This window comes from Pinus tabuliformis, chromosome 3_2 (genome assembly GCF_031772625.1).
Source record: "Pinus tabuliformis cultivar Carrire ecotype Pingquan chromosome 3_2, CPIR1, whole genome shotgun sequence".
Classification (NCBI taxonomy): Eukaryota; Viridiplantae; Streptophyta; class Pinopsida; order Pinales; family Pinaceae; genus Pinus; species Pinus tabuliformis.
Window position 1 is genome coordinate 1,048,100,015 of NC_142302.1, and position 20,868 is coordinate 1,048,120,882.

A 20,868-nucleotide genomic window follows, 5' to 3' on the forward strand; every position below is an offset into this window, starting at 1 on the left:
TAGTGACACTTTCTTGTAGCAACTTCTTCAATTCATCCATCTTATCATCCATGCCATCAAATTTAGCGTCAATCTTAGCTTCCATGCCATCCATCTTAGCTTCCATTCCCTTTATCTTAGATTCCACGCCATTTACCTTAGATTCCATGCCACTTATCTTAGCTTCTGTTAGCTTTTGTGAGCGTGACATTTGTTGCACTTGTTCTTGTAATTTTGATATATCATGTAGCATTTCTTCCTCTTCTTCATGAGTCATGCTAGAGCTTTCAGGTTCCTTACTAGGTGTTTGCATTTTCTTTCCTCGGGGCATCAGTTACCGATAATAATGCTTTACTATGCCCTTTGAATTCCGTTAAACCAAGCTTACACAAAAATTAAAAAAAAACTACACACCTTTTTTCACTTTATAGAAGCCTGATATTGAATCTGATGTATCTCTGTAATTTAGGATCATCCAATTCTGAAATTGCTACCTGTAGTAGCCTTCTGCGTCCTCTTTCCAATGCCACAAGTCTGAGCCAAATTGGATTCTCCAAGGAAGAGTTATGTGAAATCTCCCACAGTGACTTGCTTTTAGACTGGTTCAGTAGAGCGAACTTGTACGACGTGCCACGAGTCACTGTTTCAACCTTTGAATCTAAAAACACACACAAGAAACTACAGTCCGTCCTCTTTCTGTACCTTTTTACGAAATTTCAATCCGATCCTCAGAGAGAGAGTTATGACGATTTTCCCCAGGTCACCTGTTTTGAATGTAATTCAGGAGTCTGCAAAAAGACCAACTTCCTCAGATCATATCTCCGAAAATATCGTGAGAAAGCTCTGAAATTCGGACCCAAGGTTCAGCGCCAATTCTTCTCAAATGGGTTTTTTTTGCGACTTCTGAAACGTCACAGAAAAAAAGTTATAGCGAAAATGCCACGATGACCTGTTTGGAGCAGCGAAACCCTAGAATCCAAAGCTCTGATACCAAATGTTATGAAACCAGCTCACAAAAAGATAGAAAAGAGAGATCCACGCCTTAGAATTCAGCCTCTTCGAGGGGGAAACCTCCTTTACATTACATAAATGAACAATTCTTGGATGATACAAATGAAAATACCTCCTTTCTATATATAGGAGTCTAAGTGGTCCCAATACAATCAAAGCCTACATAACAATAATATTGTAGGCACAACAATAACAATAGTGGGCTTCTATGTGGCACAATAGTAACAATATGGGCACTACATGGGTACATCAATATAAATAAGGGGTATAACTACAATAGTAATGGGGAATCACTAGTATTATAGGGACCCAACACACTGCTGGTTTTTAGGAGAGGACGTCCACAGTCTTGGGAGCCTCCTCGTGATTCCCACCATAGCTCCGAGCTCCAATCCATCTCCCCACCGAGCTTAGAAGCAGCCAGTTGTTCTACAGGAACAGCAGTTACAACTGTTCTACAGGAACAACAATTATGACTGTCCTACAGGATCAGCAAGTTAAACTTCAGTTGGACAGCCGAGCTCCTAAAATCAAGGACACCTGTTGGATGATCGTTTTGCATAAGTATGGAGGCCGTAGCCTTTGTTAGGTTGTTGAAACTCTCGCATTACTATTGTAATTTTTGAGCACAGCTCGGTCTTTGTTCCTTTTTGTAAGCCAATTTGGCATGACATCAGATTATGAATAAAGAAGGCAGATTTTGATCTAGTTCTGAGTTTTCTCAAGGAGCTATAGCTCTCAGGTTAGGGCCCAACCTGAGAGCAATAGATCTCCTCAGTGTTGTAATGTGATTGCATTTCGTTCCAGCACTTTGAGTTTGGTTATTTTCACATGCAATTCGAATTCACAGTTTGGTAATTTAGTCGTTTTCATGAGCATAGATAGGACTAGTTTATGGTTGAATTTCTTTAGGTTGTTTAGTTAGATTAGCAGGTTGATAATACATTGGAGCTCCAACAAAAAAGGTTGAGAAAGTCTCCACTGCCATCTCTATTTGGAGATTGGAGTGTAGCCTATACCAGCCACAAAAATACGCAGTCCTTCACTTTATACATGTTGCAACATAGTCTCGTTTATGATAGATCTTTCCATGCACTTCACTCTTGCACCATACACCTTCATCACTGCTTCATGCACATTCCTCTACACGCTTTATCTTGCTGTTCATTGAGTTCAGGTAGTTTAGGTTAATGAATTTTCATCTTGGTGACAGTCATAAGCATTTGTTTCATTTACACTGCTTTTCATCATTTTATTATCTCCTTCTTTGTCTTGATCACGCATACAACCACATCCTCGACCTCTGCTCCGCTCTGTTATCTCCTAAACTCCTCCACTCCTCACGTAACTCCATCCTTTAGACATTTCGTTGTTATACCCTTCCATCCATCAACCCACTTCATACACTCGTTCTCCATCCTACTTCTCCACTCTTGAGCCATCACCAGCCTTATTCCTACCTTACACATCTTCCCCTACCATTCCATCACTCCACCATCACTTCAAACACCCACGGTAGGCCATCCTGTAGCAATTTGTAGACTTCCTGTAGAATCCCCTGCAGACATCCTGTAGGAGGCCACTCACTCGGTTGCTGAGCCTCTGAACGTGAGGAACCTCTGTGGACTGATGCTAAGGATCTCTGGGAACCTCTCCTAGCCTCCCCAACCTTTCCCAATCTTTCCTTCCTTCCGCATCACATCTGCACAACCAAACCCTAATAAGCACAAAATCACAATCACTCCATTCACTTAAAGAAAAAATACAAAAACATGTCTTTTAAGATACAAGTAGATTAGATTCATGCATTTTCACTTATTAGAGGTAATGGCATCATTGGTAGAAGTTTCCTTCACATCCTTTGCATCATAGAGGTTAAACTAGTTAAATTAGGGTTTCCATGTTTTGATTTGCTTTCAGTTCATTTTTGCCAAGTAGAGTAGTCTTCTTTGAGATAGCTTTCGTCCATCATTGATAAAGCTTCTTCTGTGAGCCTATAGAAGTTGGCTTGAGCCCTAGCGGACTTGTGCCAGCTGACCAAATGATAGCTGCGACAAGAGCTAGTACTTGTGCATACAGCACCATCGCTTCCAAGTTTGTACGAACTACCGGGTTGATATAATTAAGAGACAGGAAGCCCCGGGAGTTGTAGCATTATTGCTACAATACTGGAGCTCACCAACCAACATAACACTCTCATGTGCTAATAGCTAAAGCCAAGGCAAATCTCTAAGTTTATGGCAACCGAGCCTTCATACCGGATGGGACTCCTACAGAAAACAGTGTGAGGTTTAGTTAGCACTTCACATCGGGGAGATCCCCTTTGTTGGGACTTCACAATTGGTTGGAAAAATTAACACAAATTGATTATACTTTTTTTTTTAAATTGCTTTGTTTGACAAAGCAGACAGAACACAATATCTTCCTCACATGAGCTCTATTTTGAGTGAAACAAGTTGCGTTGGGATTGTATCACCGAGACAGACACAATTGTTCAGCTTTTGAGTGATTCCGAGCACTTTGATTTTGGAGCTAAATACTAAGCACCTGATCATTCCTTTCCAGTGGAAGCCTTTTGGACCTCAAAAGATACTATCAGTTGTTCAGAAAGTGAGGGTACAAATCCCTCACCCTATCAATCTGAATCCATTTGGATTTAGAAGTATTTTGTCCCTTAAGTCCCACTCGAAGGTATTTGACATTCCTTCTCTTTGAAGTTTTCGTTCTTCTGTCAAGTATGAGATCTTGCTGAAGTTCATCAAGATATTCTGGTGAGAAATCATCTATTGATGGCAGCTAAACATGCTCTCCTTGATCATCAATCAAAGGAGGCTCAAACAATCTCAAATTCTCAACATTAACAACAGAGTATATTTTCATATAAGGAGGAAATCTAGCTTAAATGCATTGTTACCAATCTTTTCCAGAATTTTAAAAGGACCATAACGGACTAGCTTCAACTTTTTACCTTCCCCTCGAAGTCTCTCTTTGCTAATATATAACCATACTTCATCTCCAACTTGAAATTTATGAGCAACACGGTGTTTATCATGCCTTGCCTTGTAGCTGCTTTGACTCTTTTCAAGTTATGCTTGCACTGTGTGATGTATCAACTGAATTAGCTCAATGAACTTCCTTGCTTTATCGATGTCGCTATTACCATCGATGGTGACATCTTTCTCAAATATGAAGTCCAATGGAGATCTTGGAAAGTACCCAAAACATGCCTCAAATGGTGATGCGTTTGTGGAAGAATGCTTTGCCCTGTTGTATGCATGTTGTATGTAATGCAGTTGTTCATCCCACAAATTGGGATGTTTGCTGCAATATCCTCTAAGAAGATGAATGAATTTCTTGTTGACCACCTCAGTTCGTCCATCTGTTTGTGAATGAAAGGTTGTACTCTTCTTCAACTTAGTGTCCATCATGTCCCACAAATTTGACCAAAAATTCCCAACAAATCGAGAATCTTAATCACTTACAATGGAAGTAGGAAGACAAAAATGAACCCAAATATTTTGAAAGAAAAGATGAGTTGTTTGTTCAGCTGTAATTTTATTTTTACATGGCGTTAGAATACGCATCTTGTTGAACCAGCCTACAACTACATACAAGTAATCATGACCTTTCCTTGACAATGGAAGACCTCCTACAAAATCTATTGAGATACTCTCCCATGGAAGTGAAGGTACCATACGTGGAGTGTACAATCCTAGTTTCCTATTACTAGGCTTGCTTGCTGAACACAAAGAACATCCTCTAATGAAAGGAGATACATTATCAAACATGTGTGGCCAATAATAATACCTTTGTAGATTCTCTATTGTCTTGCATACACCAAAGTGTCCAACAATCAATGAAGTGTGAGAATCCCTTATGATATTGTTTCTTTATCCCTATGGAATACGTAACTTGCCCAAGTGATACAAAAAATTGTTATGACATGGTAATCTAACTCTTCAATTTAGTTTCCTTTCCTCAAGCTTGCATACACATCTTGAAAGTCATTATCATATGCGTTTTTCTCAATGTAACTTTCATGTAAAACAAAATTGTGCTTGAGTATAATAGATGAACTTACAATAGGCCTAGAAATCATATCAACTACCTTATTGTATATTCCCTTTTTGTTCTTGATAACCAATTGAAATTGTTGTAGAAAACCCATCCATCTGAAGTGTCGTGATTGCTACAACTTTGACTGTGACTGTAAGTACTGCAATGGTTGATGGTCGGTATGGATAATGGTCTCCTTCCCCATCAAGTAGTGTTTCCATTTTTTAACGCTGTGTACCAATGTGTAAATTTCTTTTTCATAAGTGGGATATTTAGTCACAACACCATTAAAAAATTTAGAATGCAAAGAAATGGGCTTACCATGCTGCATAAGAACTACTCCCATTGCATAATCACTAGCATTTGTTTGAATCTCAAATGGTTGTTTAAGATCTGGAAGAGAGAATACCAGTGCTGAATTGATCTTTTGTTTTAAAGCATCAAATGATTTCTTCTGTACATATCCCCAATGGAAGACTTTCTTGACACTAGTCAATGCATGTAGTGGAGCTACAATGGAAGAAAAATTAGCAATAATTTTTTTCCAATATTGTGTTGCCTCTAGAAAGCTTCTTACCTCAGTAATTGTATTGGGCTTGGGCCAATTCAAAATAACCTCAACCTTAGAGGGGTCTATCTTCAACTCACCTGCTCCAACAATGTGTCCGAAATACACGAAAGAAGTCTTGTCAAATTCACACTTTGACATCTTTAGAAACAACTGTTATTTTCTTAAGACATCAAGTACTTTGTTCACATGCATGACATGTTCATCTCTGGATTTGTTGAATATGAGAATATCATCTAAGTAGACAATGACAAAGTCATCTAGAAATGGTCTCAATACATCATTCATAACTCTCATGAAAGTAGCTAGAGCATTTGTAAGATTGAAAGGCATAACAAGACACTCAAATAATCCTTGTTTATTTTTAAATGCGATTTTCCAAATGTCCTCTTCAGCTATTCTAACTTGATGATAACCACTTCGTAAGTGTAACTTAATGAAATACTTTGCATACCTCAATTGATCAAGAAAATCATCAATTCTTAGGAGTGGATAATGATTCTTTACTATTATATTATTTAGTGCATGGAAATCCACACACATGTGCCAAATCCCGTCCTTCTTTGGCACCAAGACAATGGGTGAACCACATAGCGAAGTAGATGGGCATATGATACCTTTTTTCAACAATTCTTGAATTTTCTTTTTTATTTCCATACTATCCATGATCGACATGCGATACATGCCAGTGGAACATCCTGCTACAGTTGTATCTCATGATGAATTCGCCTCTTGGGAGGTAACCCCTTTGGTTTCTAAAACATCTTGTTGTGCTTGATTACCACTTCAAACAGTCATATTTTAACTTATCATCACAACCTTCAAAAGATTCATAATCAATATCATTCTTTTTCTTGATCATAAGAAGCACACAACTTTTACTTGCATTTACTAGTCTCTTCATCTGCCCTGCATTAACCAAAGAAATGTTTAAATTTTTGCGATGGGCTCTCACAATATACTCCATTTGATCCTTGAGCAAATGGTATTTTTTCTCATGGTGATAAAATACCGCTTTCCTATCATATAAATATGGTCTTCCCAAAATGATTCGTAAGATGTCAAGTGGAACTACATCTAACTCAAATTCATCAATGAAATTTTCAGTAATGGAAAACCTGAATAAGCATTTCCTTGTAACCTGTAAATTTGCATTATTGACTATCCAGCCCAAGGGATATGGCTTATGATGAGATAAAATTTCAAGGTTAATATTTTTGACCAAGTCTTTTGAAATTAAGTTCGATTGTGACCCACTATCAAATAATGCATAAATTTTTGTATGATTTGAAATTACCCTTACATGGAACAACTCTATCCTTGATTCTTCATTTGGAGTGTTGTTGTGACTATGTGAGGAACTAGTGCTTGCTATAGCTTCTTTCCTTCTGTGACCATGGCTGAAATCTTGGCCTCGTCACCAGAATCAGATCCAAGACCATGTTGTGTGGTAGCGGTCGTCATTTTTTTCACTTATTGTTTGGTTTCTTAGGCCTTAGTTCAGGATGTAATTTCCAACAGTGGGTTTCATCATGCCCCAATTTGGAACGATGTTGGCATATAGTTTTCTCCCATTCTTTATTCGCATTTGCATTCTTCTTTCCCTTCCATTTTCCACCCTTCTCTTTCTCTTTTCCCTTGAATGGCTTCTTCTTACTACCCTCTTCTTGAATGTTCTTTCCTCTTTCTTCAAGGTGCGTGGCTTACACATATACCTCATCTAAATTGCTTGGATTGAACATAAGGATAGTATGTTTTAAGCAGGAATGTAAAATCCCAATATATTTCAATAGTGTATCTTGGGAATTCAAGTTTACTCCTAACAACAAAGCCATTTTCCTAAACCCCTGGGCATAGTCTTGAACTATTTGGCCCTTGATTTTCCTAAAATTCTGTCAACTCATAATGGCTTTTTGCATATAGGCTAAAGGATAAAACTATATTTTAATTGAAGAAACAAATTCAACCCAAGAAATGGATATCTTACCATGAATTCGCATTTCCTCTTGAGTCTTTTCTTCCCACCAAAATAGTGCTTCTCCTTCTAGCCTCAATGAAGCCAACTGGATTTTTATGTCGTCTTCTCGAAGGTTTTGAATTATGCAATCAACCTCCAATTGTCAAATCCAATTGCCTAAATTTTCTGCATTCACATAACCATTGTACATGGGAAATTCAAACTTAATGTCCAGTATGAGTAAGGGAGTTTTTTATTTTGGGTTTTTTGAATGAGTATGAACAAATTTTGTGGTGGAAGTGGAAGATGAAGTTGTTTGAGATGATGAGGATGATGAAGATGACGAGGAAGAGATGAAGATGCTGGGGATGGAGGAGGCTTTCCTCCATCAACCTTTGAATCCTTATTTTCATCTTTTTATCTCCTGAGCTTCCCTCTCCATGTGCTTGTTACATTTTCTTGATGATTGATTATGGTTGTAGTATGGTTTCCATGTTGAATTGGATGTTGAGTTTGCAAAATTCATTCATCATAAGTATATGCTTGGTTACATATTGTTACATGTCACTTACATGTTGATTTTATGTCGCCTACTTACATCCTTGTATGTTAGGTTACATTCTTGAATATTTTGATTATATGTATTAGTCTTGTAGGTTCATTGCAAGAATGGATCGCTAATGCTCGACTACATGCGTTTATGCGTATGTGTAGTTGGTTAGGCATTGCTTATGCATATTGTTGGTTGCATGTGGCAATGTGTACAATGGAGTAATGGTTGTTGTCATGCATGAGGTCATATCATGAATTTTTGATATAGACTTGCATTGATGAATAGGCCCTAACTAGAGTGATGTTATGTGTTGATACATTCATTTGTGTATGACTATATGCTGTTATGTTTATGTTATATATGTATCACGTTGATTCGTTGATCTTGCAGACAAGGTATCCTCCCCGAGTTATACTAAGGTATGTTGATTTATTTTGATTTGGTTTATCTGACATATTATTCATTGCAGGAAAGAGATCAAATGGATAGGAAGATGGTTGACTACAAAGACTCTCCCTACGAATCCAAAGAGAAGTACGGTGTTGGGAATCCTTCTGATTTGGCATTTACACTGAGAAGCTTGAAGGAAGAGATAAGGAGTTGTAAGGCAGATAATGACTGGATCATACAGGCACAAGAGAAGCAGGCAGAGGTCAATGCTATACTTATTCAGGGTTTGTCAGACTTGCAACGACAAGGGCCACTTCGAATCAGCCATGGACATGAGGATAGAACTAATGGGGCATATGGCAATAGGTCTCCTGGTAGACACAGGTTGGATAGATCTAACACAGTGAGAGATGGTTGATTGTTGGATACTCCGGATAAGAGGGGCGATGAGTACAAGTACTATTCTAGTTCTAGTTCTGATAGACATCATAATCATCATCATTATCATCCTACCATGCAAAATGATAGGGGACACTTTCCATATGACTTTAAGAAAGCAAAACCACCTACTTTTGATGGAGATGTGAAGAAGCCAAAAGATGCAGAGGCTTGGATACTTGGGATGAACAAATTATTTGAGTTGCATGAGTACACTGATAACATGAAGGCCAAAGTAGATATCTTCACCTTGAAAGGTAAAGCATACATCTAGTGGGAAGATGTTAAGCGAGCTAGAGACAACAGGACAGATGACTTGAGTTGGCGGGAGTTTAAGAGGCCTTTTAGGAAGAAGTACTTGTTAGAGAGGTACTATGACAGTAAGGCTAAGGAATTCTATGAGATAAAGATGGGATCAATGACAGATAAAAAGTACATGACCAAGTTTCTGGAGCTACTGAGGTATGTACCATATCTTACTGATGAGAAGGCTAAAGTTCAGAGATTTTTCAGTGGTTTTCCATTAGCATTTAGAGATTGGATTGAGTATGATGAGCCTCAGTCACTTGAGGAAGTTTTTGTAAAACTAAAGCATTGTTATGAACAATTAAAGCTTAAGAATGAATCTCATTATGGATGGAAGGGAAAAGACAAAGGTAAAGGTAAATTACATCTTAAGAGGACAAAGCATCTGCATGTAGATGAGAAAGAGAATCTAGCACCACACAAGAAGTTTAATGCAACTAGACAGGGACATGGGTCACATCAGCAACAACAACATAGAGTTTAGGGCACTGGTGGGTTGGAGTGTTGGACTTGTGGCAAGGAACACCTTAAGAGAGATTGTCCACATAATTAGGGTGGTATGCCTCAGATATATAGTTCACATGAGGCGCATATTGTTGGGGATGTTGGTCAGAGTATTCCATGTATCTATGTTGCAAAGGACAACAGGTATGCAGATACTAGGCATCTATAATTGAGATGGACTGTAAGCTTTGTGATGAAGTTATTTCTAGTTTGATTGAACCTGGATCTAATTATAACTATGTTAGTCCTAACTTGGTGGATAAGTGTGGTTTGAGTAAGGAACTTCAGGCAAAGTCTTGGTTAGTGCAATTGGCTATAGGTACAAAGAAGCGAGTTCATCATTGGGTAAGAACTTTTGCATTTGATTTAAATGGTATGGCTATGACAACACACTTGAATGTATTGCCATTGGGTTCATACAATATGTTGTTGGGAATGGACTTGTTGTATCTTCGTAGAACCAAGGTAGACTACTATGACAAAGCTATTGAGTGTGTTGATGACAATGGAGAACCAAGAGTCTTACAGGGTAAGAAGAAAGCCACATTAGTTAGGATGGTCACAATTATGCAAGAAAAGCACAACTGCAGGAAAGGGTGTATGTTATTTGTAGTACAAATTTCTAGTGATAAGGGTAAGGAGGTTGAGGATGCATATGTGTTGAGTAGGTAACCAGTTTTGCAGTAGTTTCAAGATGTGTTTCCTGAGGACATTACAGAGTTTCCACCTCCTAGGGAGGTAAACTTTGCTATTGAGCTAGTGTTATGGAAACTCCAACATGGAAAGAACCTTACAGGATGAGAACACCTGAGTTAGTTGAGTTAAAGTTATAGTTGAAAGAAATTTTGGACAATGGATACATTAGGCTAAGTGTATCACCTTGGGGTGCACCAGTCTTGTTTGTGAAGAATAAATATGGTACTCTTAGACTATGCATTGATTATAGGCAGTTGAACATGTTGGAAATATTGGGGGGGTGGGGGGGGTGGGGGTGGGATGAATCAATATTCCTTAGCAATTATCACTTTTAAATCTTTTCAGAGCATTAGTTAATCTTCAATTATTATTAATTTTTATGCAGTAATAACAGTAAATAAAAGAACACAGTAGGCACAAAAATTTTAGGTGGAAAACCCCCCCTGGGTGAAAAACCACCGAACGCTTTTCTAATAAATTCTTTAATCTTCAACCCCAATTGAATGAAAGCAACAACTTCCTAGAATTATAGAAAATCATTTTTATCTAACTCCCACTAGAAGGATGCCCCAATGCTCTGGTTTCTTCAGTGATCAATTGAATGGATGCCCCAACACCCTATTGGAAATACTGAGAGGATGGGTGAATTAGTATTCCTTTTCAATTGCTACTTTTACCAGTTAGATCATTTATATTTAGAACACAAAATGAACAATAAGAGTAAATGATTTTATTAAATTCTTTTTTCACAATAAATCAAGTACAATGTATATAGGGCTCTAACCCTAGATGAAGACACCGATCTTCAATCTTCCAGGCTCCAACATATTTCCAAGCACCAACTCAGACTTTTGTGAGGCTCCAACCTCTAGGGCACTGACCCTATCTTCACAAGGCACAAACCTCGTGTTTAGAGGGTCCAACCCCTAGGGCACCAACCCTTCTCTTGTATAGGCTCAGACCTAGTTTCTTGAGGACACTGATCCTCTAGGGATCCAACCCTATCCTCCAAGGCACCAACCTTGTCTTTTCAAGGCTCCAACCTCTTGGGCTCCAACCCACTACAATACTTCATCAAGATATGTTTGGTAGTAACTCACTACTCCCAAAATCATCTTCACTGAGCCCTGTCAATCTTCAGCAATGCCTTCTCCCAATCACTTCATCAATCACAACATTGTCATACAGAAAGTGTCACCACTGTTCTTCATAATACCTAATCAATCTCTTCAAGTTACCTCATCATGACATCAACACTGCATTATGATCTTCAATACAACACTTCAATGTATCTTCAATGAACTGCAGCAAGAATTCTCCTCAATCTTCAATTTTCAATGTGACTCAACAAGGTATTTAATCAATTCTTCAAGGGATTTTTCATGAAGTCTACAACAAGTTTAATAACTGCTCTAGAGAGTACAAAGTTCCAATTATGAAAGGCTTCTCTCAAGTCTACACAACAATTCTTCAATAAGGCTGCTCCAAGTGTGGCCTATAAGAATGTCTTTCAGTAAGCCAACAAAGCTTCAAGAAGGTATTTTAATTAGGCATCCAAGAGCTTCTCCAATATTGTTTCAACAATCTTAATCCCTTTCAAAAATCTACAAAAAGACTTCACTGTTCCCAATTTCAAAAGATGCCACTACAAGTCCTCTCTTTACTTGGTCTGCAAAAAGACTTCACAACCCAACACTATGCTTTCAAATGTTTGTAAAAATTAATGCTTCCAAAGTGTATCATTGTGAAGAAAATCCAAGATTGTGCATCTAACCAAGGTCAAAAATAAAGCCCAATATCATGTCTCCAAACAATCCCAAGACTGTACTTTTAATTCAGATCTGTTCTCAAGAAAAGATTGTGCAGTTCATTGTTCCAAAAATTTGTTCTTATCAGATGTCTTAAAGTCTCCAACACTACAGGTTTGAATATCCTTCCACAAGATAGGAAATGGCTGAGATTCACTCTACAGAGAATGTTGGCCACCGGTACGAAATTGCAGGCTGTTATAGTTCAACCTTCACACAATATTGTGCCTTCAAGTGTATACTGCTGCAATCCAAGCTTCACAATAGTGTAACAAAGTATTTACTATTGACTATCCGAGCCTTTGCACTAGTCTAGTGATTTGAGGCAAAAAGTTTGACCCTCTGCAATGCTACAGGTCCACACACACTTGTCACAGGTGCAGATCCAAGTTTTTAAGAGATAATTTAAATTTCCAAACTGTGATCTAAAAGCCCTCCTCCGCCTCCTATCCTGCTTCTATTTCTTCTCTAAAATATTGACCAAAAATTGTTCTTGAAATGAGTGTCTACACTATGTATTTATATTGATTTCGTCTCTGGAATGAAGGGGCACGACCTTTGGAATTGAGGCCGACTTGAGCAATGATCATAGGTCGGCTAGAAATTAAGTTAAAGATATATAACTTCAAAAATCAATTTCTCTTCAACCGCTAGGAGTTTGAGGGAAAGTAAGGGCTCATTAGAAAGAGGAAAAAATCCTCTTTAAGATGGTGTAGGACTCATTGTGGAAAGATGCCTCCAAGGTGTCCAAAATAATTTTTCTTTGTGACTGCTCTTGAAATTTTTAGTGCAGAACAATAAGGTCATTAGGGCTTCTCCATTGTTTGGGACAACGTGGATTTTTCATGGCTTTGTCATAGGATCATAGATTCATCATGTAGGATTGTTCTCATCATGATAGTGTAGCACCACCCATCCAAAAAAGTCATCATATATTAGTGCAGTGATATGTTATTAACCATGATAGTGTAGTGATATGTTATTAGCCATATGTCATTAGATCATCACAAGGAGAGCTTCTACATCAAGAGTCACTATGAGCATCAATAAGGACTTCTTCATCAAGAGTAAGGACATCATCATGATTTCTAGGGCTTCTTCATCAAGAGCAAGGATACAAGAGGTTATAGTGTCTTCATGGTTAGTTCAAGGACATCTAGGACATTATGAACAATAGGAATCTAGGGCAAGACTTCTTAGTGGCTTGACATCTTCATTCATGGTATCCTTGTCAAGCAAGAGTCTTGACATCATCATCTAGAACCAGAGATATCAAGGATATTGACATTTCGGTCAATGCCATATTGACATCAATGACAACCTAGATTAACAATCTCCCCCTTTTTCATTGATGGGAATATTCTTGTGCTTCAACATTCTCTCCCCCTTTGACATGAATGGCAAACGGGGTGCCCAAGCACTCCCTTTTTCAAGCTGCTTCTCATCTTCATGAATCGTAGATCTTCATGGGTATGTTACTCCCCCAGTCATGGTGCTCTTCTTTCTAGAAATGTGGTCCATGATAGATGTGCTTTCATTCCTTGATGTGATGAACCAACCCCCCCTGTCTATACGACCTCCTCTAGCTCATGAAATATTACCTACTTAGTGATCCAGTGTAAGATATCTTCAATAATAGTTCATGGATGAATAAGGGATCATGTTCTTCAATGGAATTTCTCCTGAGAGACGATCTATCAAAGGATTATTTTCCATGTGGTTCATCAATGATTTCATAGGGCCCATTCACAGATAGCTTCTACAAGAATTCTTACCATCATAAGCTCCCCCTAATTGTATGCATGATCTTCCTTTGGCAGAGTCTCCCCATCAAATGCTTAGATTGTCGAAGATCAAGTCAACAACATGTGTTGTTGGTTGGAGAGTTCAAGGGACTTTCGGATTGTATTTGCTTCCTTCTCCATACTTTTGTAACTTTCTTATCTGGCATAGTTCTAGCTTGAGTAGGTGCCCAAATCAAGTTACAATTACGTGCCATATGACCAATGTTATGACACTTGAAGCATTCTATGTTGTTCACGAATAAGAATTCATGACTTCTTCTTGTGAAATTGATTCTCAGAGATTGACAGGGATCATTATAATCCCTACAATCTTTTTCCATGTGTCCAAAGTTTGTACAAGAATAAAAATAACCAAGAAATAAACTTTGGTACCTAGGAGATTTCCTTGATGTACTTCTGAAGCCTTTATGCCTTGGGATTTGTTGATACTATTCACCACCTTTTGTATTCTTGACATCATCTACAAGTCTTCTTGGAGCATAATTTCTTCCATTGTTGCCTTGACTCTTCTCCTTGCCTTTGCTGGAACTGGGAGCATCATTATTTCCATCAAGATTACTCATGGAGTTTGGCCCTAGTTTCCAATTTTAACACTCCCTCTCAACTAGGTAGAACTCCATCTGCAATATGTCTGTCGGTCACTACTATTCATCCATCAAATGCACTGCCCTATATAGCTTGAACCCTCCTCTACTCTGCTCTATCCTTCCTGCTCTGCTCTGTTTTTTTCTGCCCTGTTCTGATTTGCTTTGTTCTGCTCTGATCTGCTTTGTCTGAATTATGAAGAGGAAGAAATGATCGAGGATGTATCATACTAAGTTAAAGTCAGTCTCAGAGTGTGTACCACTAGTCCCAGACCAGTCTCAACCGACCCGAAGTCAACGTCATAGTGGGTACAACTCCTACCAATTGTCCCAGACCAATATCATCCTCCACCGACTCAAAGTCAGTCTCAGAGTGTGTACCACTGGTCCTAGACCAGTCTCAACCAACTCAAAGTTAGCGTCATAGTGGGTACCACTCCTACTACTGGTCCCAGAACAGTATCATCAGTCACAGAGAGTGTACCACTGGTCCCAGACCAGTCTCAACCTACCCGAAGTCAGCGTCATAGTATGTACCACTCTCATTAGTCCCAGACCAGTCCTCCACTGACCCGAATTCAATCTCAGAGTATGTACCACTTGTCCCAGACCAGTCTCAACCGACCCAAATTCAACATCATAGTGGATACAACTCCTACAACTGGTCCCAGACCAATATCATTGATCCCTAATCAATGAAGGTCATCCTAGCATAGGGAGTATGGTAGATACAGCGATGCATCAATCGGTACTACTATGGTCCCTATCCTCATTTCCCTGCTCATTGATCAGATGAGAGGTACTTCCCATGAGTCCCAGACTACATGGGTAGGATGCCTCGACATGAGAACTAATCAATCATATCCTCACAGGAGAACTAATCATCCTACTACACAATCGTCATGGAGAACACATCATCTAGACCTCACAGGAGAACTAATCATCCTGCTACATAATCGTCATGGAGAACACATCATCCAGACCTCACAGGAGAACTAATCATCCTGCTACATAATCGTCATGGAGAACACATCATCTAGACCTCATAGGAGAACTAATCATCCTGCTACATAGTCGCCACGGGGTGACACAGCGAAAGTTTTGATTCTTTTACCCTATTTGTCATATGTCGCTCCAAGAAGTACCCCACACCCCCCCGGATCTCTGAAAGCTAAATACATCATACAAGACCTTCATCAGAGGGTTTTTGAATGACACCAAGTCATTCTCGTAAAGTCAAAAATTTGACCTTTCCTAGGGGATTTATCAGAATGTTGGCGACCTGTTCATATGTACCGATATGTTGGAGCCTTATAGCTCCCCGCTGCACCATATCACGAATATAGTAGTGCCTAATATTGATATTCTTGAAGCGATCATGAAATACAGGATTCTCTGATAAACGAATCCCACTCTAGTTGTCACATAGGATCACGGTGGTATCCAATGTAAATCCAAACAACTCACTCAAGAGCTTTCGTAACCAGACTGCCTCACAGGAGGCCATGCTAGAAGCAGAATACTCTGCTTCGGCAGTGCTCAAAGCCACTGACTTCTACTTCCTACTCATCCAAGATATCAAAGCAAATCCCAACGAGAAACAACACCCATAAGTTCTCTTATGGTCCTCCACATTGCCTGCCCAATCAGCATTAGTGTATCCAAGTAGTCTCACATCTCCGACAGCGTATCTTAACCCATAAGTAATTTTTCCACGAAGATATCTCAACAGATTCTTGGCACCAATCCAATGTATGTGGTGAGTTCAACCATATGTTGACTCAACGTGTAGACTGCAAAGCATATATCTGGATGGGAGTTCACTAAGAACATTAATGCTCTGACGAGTTGCCCATACTCGGTAGCATTTCGTAAAACAGGTCTAGTAGCTCCATCGGGGTAGTTACAGGCTTGCAGTCCACCATACCGAATCTTTCCAATATCTTCACCACATATTTTCCTTGAGATAGGAGAATTTACCCTGGCTTCTACCATACTTCAATTCCTAAGAAATAGTGCATCAATATTAGGTCCTTGATTTCAAATTCAGAAGCTGACTCCCTCTTACATTTGTGAATGAGAGGGGTTGCACCTATTAGAAAGAGGTCATCCACATACAACACCAGTATGAGAGGCTTTCTATCTTCAACCTTAAAGTAAAGGTTAGGATCGACTTCACTCCTAGTGAATCCCAACTTCATCAAGTAGCTATCGATCCTCTCATACCATGCTCAGAGTGCTTGCTTCAGCCCATAGAGAGATTTCTTCAACCTGCATACATGAGATTTTCGATCATAAATCTAAAATCCTTCGGGTTGCTCCACGTAGACCTCTTCTTTGATTGAACCATGCAAGAACGCGGTCTTGACATCCATCTGATGTAGGTTCCATCCTTGCGAAGCTACAACGGCTATGATCGAGCGGATGGTGGTATATCTGGCAAAAGGTGAAAATATCTCGTCATAGTCTATACCTTCCTTCTGGGAGAAACTGCGAGCAACAAAATGAGACTTATACTTTTCCATACTTCCATATGTTGCACGATTTATCTTGTAAAGCCATTTAAAAGTGACAATTGTCTTGTCCTGGGGTCTAGGAACTACTTCCCAGACATCATTCTTCATTATAGACACATATTCTTCGATCATAGCATCTTTCCAGACTTGATGCTTGATGGCATTTGAGAATGATGAAGGCTCATTTTGTATGATCGTGCTCATGATGGTCAGGTATCCCTTACCTTTTGGGTTTCTTACTTTCACGGAAGGTTCCTCGAGGTGCAGTGTGTCCTTCAGCATCATTGAGTAGCCCCCTAAGCCAAGAGAGCCTCTTCCTAGAAGAGGAAGGCTTAGGTGGATCAATAGGATCCATGGGTTCCTCCACATCGGGCATTGTTACATCATCTTCCCATAGAATCTTTGGAAATATTTGATCATGGAGCATGGCACAGATAGCCTCCACAATCGTATGGTTCTTCCTTTCTATCACACCATTCTGCTAAGGAGTATATGGTGTAGTAGTCTCCCTCTTAATGCTAGCCTCATATATGTTTACGTTAAACAACTGTAATATATCAGAGGTCTTGCTTAGGCTTGAGGGGAATCGTCCTCTTTTAAGCTTTCCTTCAGCACATCCCAGACATACACCTTCTTTCTCTACTCAAAATTTGGGCATCCCCATCACCATTTGTCTTACATCAGGTAGAGCTTTATAATGAAGGTGGGAAAACCTCCGATGCCAAAGTTTAGACTGAAGAGATGTGTCACAAGACATGACACCTAGCGGACTCCCACTGACCTGATATAATGAATCAACTCGAAACCCAAGAGTGAAGGCATCTTTAACATTATTTTTCCATATATGTACCTTGCCATCGTTGAGGGTTACCTTGTAGCCTTTGTCTTCCATTGCTGAGATGGACACCAAGTTCTTTTTGAGGTCAGGTACATATAATACATCCTGTAAGTGGATCGTATTACCTTGATTCAATTTAAGAGAGACATTGCCTACACCTTTCATGGGATATTTCTCATTATCTCCAAGGACAATTTCCAGGTTAGTTTCTTTCTCTATCAGATTATCGAGAACTCCTTTGTAACTAGTGAAGTACCTTGAGGCACCACTATCAATGAGCCAAATTCCCATTGAGTCTGAAGGAGCAGAGGTAGATAGAGCAGCTGGTAGATAATATTCATCTTGCTTATTTTCAACAATGTTGGATTCATACCTAGAATTTCTAGTCTTCTTGAATGGTTTTCCTCTTCCTTGATTTACAGCACTCCTTTTACCTTTGCTATTGAATTTTCCATTCCTTTGATTTTCATGAGAGGGATTTTGATCATCATCCCGATGTGAGTCCTTTCTATTAGGGCACTCCCTTGTATAGTGACCTACTTTATCGCAAATGTAACATCGTCCTTTTCTTCCACCCTTAGGTCTAGCCTTTATTTTTTATTTAGTCCCAAAATTATTTCTTTCCTTAGTATGAGAAGAAAAGGTAGCAGGAGGACCTTTAGGCATGGGCATTTCTTGCTCTTCTACCCTTGTTTCATCTTGAATGCATCTAGCCATTAATTCCTCGAAACTAGGAATTACATTATTTTTCAGAAGAGTAGTCCTAAACACGTACCATAAATCCTCCAAGAGTCATGAGTGTCATTTCCCTATCAGTAATAGTCTCCCCAATAGATAGGAGATTGTTCCTGATCTCGGTGATTCTTAAGAAGTATGCTTGCATACTCTCATCTTTTCCCTTCTTAATTCCCTTATGCTTATTTCTAAGAAACAAGACTTCATTTACATCATTAACTTTAAATAAACTCACCAGTATATTGTAAATTTCCTTGGAGTTGTTTAGGTCAGAGATGTAGGCCACCAAGCGCTTGTCGATAGAGTCTCGAATGATTTTCTTTGTTTTGACTTCACCGGTTTTCCATTTTTTCCTGGCAGCAGCGGGTGAATTTGATGGAGGCTCAACAACATTGCCTCTCACATCATCCAACACTCCTTGATCTTCTAAGGTTATGTCGATAGACATCTTCCATCCGTGATAGTCAACTTTATCATGGAGCTTGTCTTCGGCAGGGAAGAGTGTTGAGGACCCCATAGTTCTTTTAGGATAGCCTTTCCAATCTTCTCTTCAGTGATTGCTCTTGCTCTTTCTTAGGCTTTGTCTTCACCTCAGCTCTGATACCATGTTGAGTATGTTCTATGCTTAGAGCAATTTACCTATCTTTATTATTGTTATCCACAGATTAGCAATCACATGTACATAAAGTAAATTGCAAATAGAACATTAAACGATCGACAGAAAACAAGCCAAGAAAAGAAACACAAGATGTGGTGGCTAGCTAGGGAAAAACCCCAATGTGGGGAAACCCTTTGATCAAATCTTCTTTTATCTTCAATAATTCAGCAGAGAGAAATAGTACATAAATCTGATTTACATTAGCAGCAACAAACCCCAGATCAGCCAAGCTAGGGCAGGCAATATCTTGCAAACCAACCATCGGATTGGCTTGATTCCTTCACCAAAAAATGCAGCCTTCAGAGGAGATCCAAATTCACCTATAACACAGTTCTAAGAGACAGACTGATGGTCAATGCTGGTCAAACTTTGGTTCTGTCGTTGCAGCCCCAAATTCTGCACCTTCCTTCCACACATGTGAGAGAAGAGTCTCTTTCTGTGCAGTAGGAGAAGAACCTCTTTTCTACACAGGAGAGAGAGAGAGATGTGATGAGTTTAGTGAGTCCAAATTAGGAAAATACCTCCTGTATTTATACACAATTGTTGATGATTGAATAGATGCGGTTGTTGGGCTTTTGAGCCTACATGAGTTGTAGGTTGGCTTGATAATTATTCCATAATCAAAATAAATTCATATCTCCATAAATACTTATCGGAATCAGATGATCTTTAGGTCAATCCTACACCTCTCGATGAGAGGAATATAATAAAAATATTATCAACCATGAATAAGATGACCCACATGGAGTTTGTCCCTAGTTGCCAATTTTAACAGCATGTCATCCAAGGCTTGAGAGCTCTTCAAGATTTTGTCCACCCCTTCAACCTTTTTCCTAAGGGAGATAATCTCTTCTTCCAATCTTTCGCAATCATTATTCTTCTTAGCAAGTTGTTTCTCAATCTCTTCCTTAATATGTATTTCTTCATTTGCTTCTAATTTAAGGGAGATGATATTTGACTTCATTTTGAAGATTTCTTCATTTTACTTTGCTAGACTGCTCTCCATTTCTTTCTTGATCCTTGTAGCTTTACATGTTTCGGCCTTGAGAAGGTTGATGTCAAATTTTAATTTGAAGATTTCTCCATCCTTTTCTTTTAGTTGACATATCATGGTAATTCTCTCCTTTTCTGCTTCATCAACCTGTCCTTCTATGATTGCCAATGCTTCCATTGTCTTCTCAGCTCCTTGTACTAGCTTTCTTGCTTCTTCTAGTTGATATTTAAGAGAGGAGACCTCTTCCTTGTATTGATCAATCTCTGCTTCAAGTTTATTTAAGCTTTTGTGCCTTTGTTCAAGGTGGCTTGACAAGGTATCTTCCCGTTTCTTTGCCTTATCCAATTGATTTGTCATGGATATGAATTCTTCATGATACTTTCTCTTGTTTTGAGGAAATTCTTCCTTAATCTTGGCGAGCTCCTCATATCTTTCTTGTACTTGAAGCTTGACAAGGTCAACTTCCTTCCTT